The sequence below is a fragment of the Asterias rubens genome, chromosome 8 (genome assembly GCF_902459465.1).
Source record: "Asterias rubens chromosome 8, eAstRub1.3, whole genome shotgun sequence".
In the NCBI taxonomy this organism is placed as follows: Eukaryota; Metazoa; Echinodermata; class Asteroidea; order Forcipulatida; family Asteriidae; genus Asterias; species Asterias rubens.
Window position 1 is genome coordinate 8,649,342 of NC_047069.1, and position 9,174 is coordinate 8,658,515.

Here is a 9,174-nt window from a genome sequence, read left to right on the forward strand (position 1 = left end):
TCATAGAATGTTACTACGAACTAATTAATTGTAGTTCAGTTTTAATAATGCATAATAATTAAAAACTACAAGCATAAATCCAAATGTTATTATGTAAACCGAAAACTGTAACACTCGCGAAGAATAGACGTCTGAGGTGTAAGGCTACGTACAGTTTGTGGCTGTTTGTTTACATGCAGCAGACGACACTCTATGGCCGGCCGGTTCTTCACACACACACACATGACCACTGGTCACATGGAGTGAATCATCATCAGACAAACAAAAACACTCCGGGTAATGACGCAAAGTCTCTAATATTAGAACACGGATGATGTACTTGACTAGACAAACTAAAGAAGGATTATTTTTGAACAAACATCACCAACTATTGACGATTCTGCCTTGTGATTTCTCATGTTATTGTGTGTTGTAAGCGATGTTCACGCATTTAACAAAATGACGCAAGGGAACTCTTAGGAAGCATTTTGCATCGGAAGTAAAAAAAAAACCTGTAATACACAAAAACAGGGGAAACAAGACTTTAACTTGTAGCTCTGTGCTTTAACTTGTCTTTACCAGCAAAAAATAAACAAACCACCAAAATACAACGAAACCATGATGCTGTAGGCCTATCTCTGCATACAACTACACATGATAATATATAGATGTCAACCATTCATCCGGCCAAACTTAATTAAGTTGACGTCAAAACAGAGTATTAATAGTGTTCATGCGTTTTGCACGTACGTACAACGTTCATTAAGCTCCTGGCCAATAAAAAGCTCTGCTTTGCTGACTCCGCCCAAAGATACAGGAAGATCCAACACTCTTTGACCATTGACGTCTATAGAGTTTAACAATGAGTCCAGTAGCTGATTGTTCAACTAATATAAAAGATATACCTAAAGGATTTCTCTAGGTGTCTTTTCAAACGATACCTGGTCTGTCAAATGTAATATAAAAGATGTACCTAAAGGATTTAGGTGTCTTTTCAAACGATACCTTTTCTGTACATATGAGATATAAAAGATGTACCTAAAGGATTTAGGTGTCTTTTCAAACGATACCTTTTCTGTACATATGAGATATAAAAGATGTACCTGAAGGATTTAGGTGTCTTTTCAAACGATACCTTGTCTATTAAAATGTAACATAAAAGATGTAACTAAAGGATTGGGAGACACTAGTTTGCAATGATAATGTTGTCTGTAAGGGAACTGTTACTGGTTTTCACCAACAACACTCTGGACACCGCATGGAGGAAGACCTACAAGCAATATGGATCACAATATCATGTTTTGGGATCGGACTCCTAATTAACCGACCCCTCCCCCAAAAAGAACAACTACTATTTTCGCTTAATAATAATAATAAACCAGAAACGTGTTAAACAAGTATACTTTATATATACATGTATAATGCAGCCATTCAACGGGTTCTCCAACGGGGTTTAAAGACTTTGCACCACTGCTGGTGGCTGAATTAGAGTCGTAACGACTGGGGATGTGGGTTTGGGATTGGAATACTCCTTTAGTATAAGAGTATAAGTGTTAGCATTGTATTCTCGACGAACCAAGCGGGTGAAAGAAACGAACAATGAAAAACCGGGGCTCGTTGTGGGATTTATAAGGATGTGGACAGTCGTAGAGGGAGGGGCTTGGGATGGAGTCTTCAAAGCAGACCTTTTTATTGGCCAGGAGCTTAATGAACGTTTTACGTACGTGCAAAACGCATGAACACTATTGAGACATAAGTCAGTGGTTCGAACCTTCACCCGAAGTAGGGACACAAACGTAAACAAAAGTTACGTGACTGAATAAAACAGAAACCTCCACTGTGAGCCCAATGACAGACCGTGGAACAGGACTACACCATCCCATCTTGAGAAGCTTTTCACTTCGAATATGGTTATGTAAAAACAAATATGTTTTTAAATGCAAATAAATGTTTACTGCCCAAAATTTGAATCTGAGAAGCGCGACCATTTATATATGGGATTAAAACAGAACAGTTCCACAAACCAACGGTAAGACTTTGTATCTCGAGTCCTTACTAATTAAATATGTACAAACTATACTTACATCCATAGTGTCACAACACAGGCAAAGAAATCAATGGGAATTATTACCTTATTCATGAAGAACAAAGATTGAAGCTCAGAGATGAACCATCATATCGAGTGTTGCAAGAGCCTTGTCTGCTTTTACTGCTGTTGAAATGTGAAATGACACACTTGCACTGTCTACTGTAAACAAGCCGCCCAAGGATCCATAACCCACCTTGGATGTTGATGTGAAATCCCTTGGTATGCAAGGACGAGGTCTAGTCGGTTGGCTGGACCTTGATGTCATATGAAATTGCGTTGTTGTTGTTGTTGTTGCTGTTGCTGTTGCTGTTGCTGTTGCTGTTGCTGTTGCTGTTGCTGTTGCTGTTGCTGTTGCTGTTGTTGTTGTTGTTGTTGTTGTTGTTGTTGTTGTTGTTTGTTTTTTTGGAAGAGTGCTTGGGTTTTGAGGTTATACTGGGACTCAACTTATAAAAAGAGTAAAATAAAAAAATAAAAAAATATTATTATGATTGGAGCTTTGGAACGCTAGGTGGCAGCAGACTTTCCAGATAACTTTTCATTGTGTACGGTATTTTTGTTCGATAACAATAGATTAACCTGGTAAGTCTGCTCTGCCACCTAAATTTCCAAAATTCACCCATTATTATCAAAGTTTATAAAGATACACATCACAAGATATGGCAAGGAGCCTAATCAGGCATATTTTGCCCGGTTACGTGTTCCCCCCAATGCATGATGATTGTCATATTTTGTAAAATTAGCAAAAGGTATCTATTAATCTCTCATTCCCCCGTTGAACAGATTGTAAGTTTAGGTCTCTACATTCACCCACCAACTGACGACACGACTCGGTCATTCACACTGACTGAGTTGCAAAGTTTGCTGAAAGTTTACCTAACGATCAAGGCATAATATTTTACGTGTAAAATCATAGAGCAAGGACCGTTTTTAACCAAGTTCGAGAAAGACTCTGCGTAGGTCGCAGTCAGGCCTTTTCTAAGTGAATATTTTTTGCTTTAAAAATGAACTTAGATATAGGCCTACATCGATGCATCCAAGTTGCGACTGTGTTCGCACAATATATATGAGTTTTTGGTGCGTTTTTGCACCTTTTTTTTTCAATTCAAAATTTGTTATAATCATGTTCGTAAAGAAAAATAATCATGGAAATGATTTGTAATTCGTGCCTTTTGCAACACCGCCCTCATTTGCGGTGTATGATTCTAAGAGTAAGACGTTGTGACGAGAATGGGCTGGCAGTCGGAAAGCCATGCCTAGACATTTGAAACACAGACTGTGCTGTTAAAATGCTCTAGCGCCCTCTTTTGTGCCAACTTCTACAGGCCTATATTTTAAAACTGCTTTCGAAAGTTTTACATTTTGCTCTTTTCGAAACTGCAGCTTCGAAAAAAAGTATTCATATTCAACTCATGTTTGAAGCCCGTACCGAAAATGTGCGCGTTTTCAAATTAAGGAACCAATTAGCCCGGAGCTGAATAAGAATCCATAGTTTCGTGCCAACTTCTACAGGCCTATATTTTAAAACTGCTTTCGAAAGTTTTACATTTTGCTCTTTTCGAAACTGCAGCTTCAAAAAAAAGTATTCATATTCAACTCATGTTTGAAGCCCGTTCCGAAAATGTGCGCGTTTTCAAATTAAGGAACCAATCAGCCCGGAGCTGAATAAGAATCCATAGTTTCGACAAGCACGTATAGAGTCTATGGTAAGGGGCTTTTATGGAGATGGCTGAGGATGTGTGCTCGTATAGTGTTTTCCCAATGGACTCGGTACATTGATTCAGATTTTGTAAATCAATGTATGCATCGGATTAGAAGTATATTAGTCTGTTTCGAGAATGTTTTTAATAATTGCTGCTCGAATTCATTGCATTGTTCACAGTCCTTCTCGTATCATCCAGCCATATCAGAGATGATCAAATTGCTAAGAATTAAAATAAAATAAAAATGGGTACATTAAGTGTTAGGCCTACATGAGGCAATTCGGTGCTCGGGCTTTTACGTAATGACGCTCGTTACCTGTTTCGTTGTTCACCAACCAGAATTCATCACTAATGTAGGTTCGTTTTGAACTTGTGTCCCCCTCCTGGCATCCAACTGTGCGTGGTATATTGGTGTGTGTGACCTGGCCGTGTTGTCCCTACTGTCCGGTAAGCCACACCCTGTCCTTGATAACACTTGTCATCTGTGTTCTAATTATTTTTGTAGCTTAGGGTTTTTGTTTTATTTTGTTTGATTGCAAATTACACACAAACATCTTCGCAATCAACGAATCGCTTCGGGCAAACAAAATCGACTCCCTCCCTCATTATTAATGTCGAACCAAATTAACAGAAAATAGCTAATTAAATTTCAAATAATTCATTATTATCAAAGTTTCGTACGGTGAGGGAAACAAAAAAACCTTGGATTGTTCCCGCTCTTTTGAACAGCCGCTTTTGATGACATAAGGATGAAGTTCGATTACGGCACGGGGGTCTTGAGGGGGGAATCGACACGGGGCAAAGCCGCAGCCATGCCCCGGGGGAATATTACGTCTCAGACTCCCGCCAGTACGAGGACGGCATCATATGACATCGAGGATGTTGTAATTATTTTGGCACGGTTGCAGTCGACCGTACCTGCCCGGCGGCTGCATAATCATGTCATTACCGTATTATATTCATATCCAAGCCTCACTGTACCCATGACATTTCACGAAGCTTAAGCTAATTCTCTCACATCTCAAAATATCTAATACAAGTAAAGCCAGTTTTAGAGAAAAAGTAAATCAGTTGATAAAGGGCAGCAACTTGCTCCAAATTGTCTCTGAACGCTCATATATGAGCAAGACAGTTTCATTGGTACATTGTACGAAAACAAAATAATTAGGAATTCGAACACATATTTCTATTCTAGGAAAACTCTATATTATCTGAAGGTTTCTCCATCAGTTTGTTAGAATAATTAGGAACCCTGTGGTAATTTTATATGATTGAAGTCTTGATGATTTTAAAATGAACATCCCCTCAATCTAGGACTAAACCAACGTGCATTATAATAGGTTTCTGATAATGTGATACCTCCAATGTCCCTAGTGAATCATTGTTTTTGGTCATCAGTGCAAAGTAGCCTAGTTTGGTGGATAATGATTTTCAGACCGAGTATACAGGACGTGGTGGCATAGTGGTGTGGCGGGCATGTGTGTTAAGGTGTAGTCAAAGCAGAAAGAAGGAGTTGAGACGTCCTCCTGATGATGGTACGCCTAGGAGTATACAATGTATAGCCAAAGTCAAGCCGTGATTAACTGATTGGTCCGCTGAGTTAACTTAATGATTTAAATTATCGCAGGATGCTTACGAGTTTGTTTATACAAAATTAGTTGTAGCTTGCCAAATATTGATTTGCACATTGAATTGTATATTATAGGCCTACGTTCTTGAAAACACAATTCTGTGAAGCATCAAAATAGCAAATCACTGTTGCTCACTAAATCGGTCTTTGTTTTCAAAGATCGGTACATAATGGATTCAGCAAACGCTTTTGCACTTTATAATCTAGAATGTCTTAACAGGCACCGACGAGATTGGGAAGCTTATGTTCCTTAGACGCAAATTACTTGTCCTCCAACATGTTGACTGCCATTTTTTTCTGTCAATGTGAATGCACTTGGGGAAAAACTGGTGTAAAGTGCTCTACGAAAGGGATTTTTTCCAATAATAACTAGTACTTGGCATAATATTGTTGTACTGTGAAGGTCAACAAGAGGCAATGTCCGATGATTTCTGGCCATCGAAGCAAGTCTAGAGACACCTTCGATGCAACATTCATCATCAGCATGTTAGCTTCATCTAGCGCAATGGACGAATTACTTCATCTATGCTAAACCCATGGTAATCATGCAAAAATGGCATTTCCTTCCCGCCATCCGACCTTCTAATTGACTGGATAAACCCATCCGAAGTGTCCTTTTATCGGGTCGTTTTTGCACCTCTCGGTTGAGCAGCTCAACCCGGCTCGCTCGAGTGATACGAGCGTATCGCGACTACGCCGCGGCAGCACGACCGTGGACTGCAGCGCTGGCTGGAGCACCGTGCAGAGGAGAAATCGTTCCCGAGGCAATATTCCCTTGCGACCCGGTCGCGCTTCAGTGAGCGTAATGACTTGACTCGCTTTATTTACCGCAGATCCTCCGAGTATATAGCCTAAGTACGCGGACTCGATTTTTTTCCCAATTATGCAGGGCACATTTTGATGACTTAATGACATCTGGCGGGCTCCAAGATGCTCAACGAGAGACGAACAACCTTAATTTCGTTTATAGCAGGGTTCATTTCTTAAACACACATCAGTAATTCACTGTCTCGATATAATATGCAATTATTTTTCAATCCGTTGCTGTGTTATCCCCTGTCAACGTCTGACTCCTACGCCTATTATAGAGAAGTACATTTTTGCAGTTCATTTTGTGCCATTATTTCCACAAGTCTTTACATTTTGCACTTGGGTTTATACTCTCAGTAAACAAGTGGTATGGTAAACAGCGAATCCTCGGTCACACTAAGAATAGATCTGATTCTGCCCATTGTGTCAAAATTACACTTTTGGTGTACGGTGACTCTCTGAGGTCCCCAGCTCCGGGCGTCTTCAAGAAGTCAATTAAGATGGATATTGCATTTGCTGTAGGGAAAATACAAAATGAGATCCTAGAATCTCATCAAGGGGAAAACATCGTTTCCTCTTTTTAATGTGAAATATGGACTGTACTTTTCTTTTTTTCTTATATCCTCGCGCTATCTCTGTCTCGTGGGATTTCATTGAAGCAATGAGGGTCATTTAGACACTATTTGGTTTGAAGTCGCAACATGCTTACCAAATATTCACAACTTTGTTTATTTTTGTATGACGTATTGTTGTCCCTGTGCATGAATATTGTGGTAATTGGGAAAAACAATGTTTGATTTCTCATATAGATTGTTTGTGATAACCCAAATGTATATAGACGATATTACAAAAATATAATATTTATATTTAAAAGATATTCCTATCCGCTAAGAATCTTTATAAATTGTCAATTTGTTAGATGTCCTTTTATGCAGCTCGCGAAGATACAAATTTGTGAATCTGCGATTAAGATGCAAAGTAAAAAGTATATTGGATGAGCCATACTAAATTCAAGAGTGTTCCAAGTTGATGCTGCGCGTTGGATATCGAATCTATAGTTAATCGTCTGCCCCGTTGACCTATTTAACTAGTTTTCATTCCCAAACTCCAAGTCCTTCTACCTTCTACACGATCAAGAGTGACAGTCACATTTCCGCATCTTACTGAGCGAAATATCGTCACTGACATGCTGCGTTACGGGCAACGGACTGAAATGCATCTGCCTGCTCATACAATAGCAGCAATAAAGACGGATTTTAGTGAACATAACAAATAAATAAATAACCGACGTTTTTTTGTCGAAGTTGGCAATGGTCCGTTTTCCTGACATTTTGGTCCACAGGTGATGTCACCGTCGAATTTTAAATCGTGCCCTATAGTACGCAAGGAACTTTGTACAATTTTTCCTTGTAGCCTATATTTTTTGTCAGGGTGTATTTAGGAGTTCTTTCTGCGATCTGAGTTGTTTATATACTTCGGATGTGATTTGACTAAGAGCAAATATTGTCATACCGTTTGCACATTAGACCTGCAGTTATTGAGGTTTAAGAGTTAGGTGCCAGCCCTTTCCTATTATGGTATCTCATCCCATGATGTGCCAAAGATCCATGGTCGGAGTCAGATAGTCAGAGCACAACTATCAAGGTTACAGCCACGACCAAAACATAATATCATTATATCGCGGACGTGTACGTGTGAACACACGACAAACCAGCGTGTGCACGTGTGCAACGTTTGTCCAAGATATTTATATTATTTGATGTGTATTGATGAATGGATGTGGATAGGATTGACATTGTGTCCATTGCTAACACTGGCACAGAGGGACGCGTGGCCGTTCGGTGTAATGTAAGTGTACTTGGAACATAAGATGGTCAAAGCAAATGGCGAAGAACAACCTCAGAAAGATTCTAATTTCCAAAATAACTCTTATAGTTATAGAATTTAGTAAAGTGTTTTTGGTTTGGTGGTTTTTCGTAACATGTGAGTAATACAAACTCCATTTGTTATCACCCATGTTCCACAAAAACGGCAGAAATATATACAAACTTGTAGTAACAAATGTGTGGTGTATTTCTTTACACATTAACAACAGAAATACACTCAAACACACAATACAATACAATACAATACAATACAATGGGTTTTTATATAGCGCCATTTCATATAGACCACAGCGCTAAAAGAAAAGAAATTTAAACGACCAAGATTCTTGACAGAATAATAAACATTAACCCCAAAAAATCGTATTAGTACGAAAAACAAAGAAAGCAAACAAACAATCAAAGTAACACAAACAATATTTATAGAATCATAAAATTAAAATTTAATTTTAATCGATAACCCGTAACTTTCAAGAAACAAATTGCCAAATTAAGAAAGCCAAAGTATATGGGCAAGGAAAGACAAAAGCTTATCAGATAATGGCAGAAACAAATCAAACAAACAAGTTAAATGACAGTCAGTTAACTCACAAAATAAGATAACGAAATGCAGAAAAGGGGGAACTCACAAAATTTAACAAAAATAACAAAGACACCAAACGTTACTCTGAAATGGATAATGAATTGCTACAACGCAAAAAGCACTGTTCGATATCTCGGTCTACATACTTTCGCTAAGTCTGATTCTTTCAAGAAGGAGCGATCTTTGTGGATTTGTTTTTGCACACACAACCAAGATAATTGTGATATCCCTTTCCACTCTGTTGGATTGTGTTTTTAAGTTTTACATTTTCTTGTAAGCAGATTAAACCCAATGAGTTATCATTCTTAATGTTGGACCACTGTGTGATAACTCCTATGGTGTGAGTGCCCGCCCCATAATCCCAATAGACAAATTGCTACTGTATCATGGCACTTGTAATGCCGCCCAACCCCTGCGGTGCTATTTGTATCTCTAACGCCAACAACCCATTGTGTATTTTTGCGAAGTCGTAAAATAAAATAATAAATTTTAATTAAGTC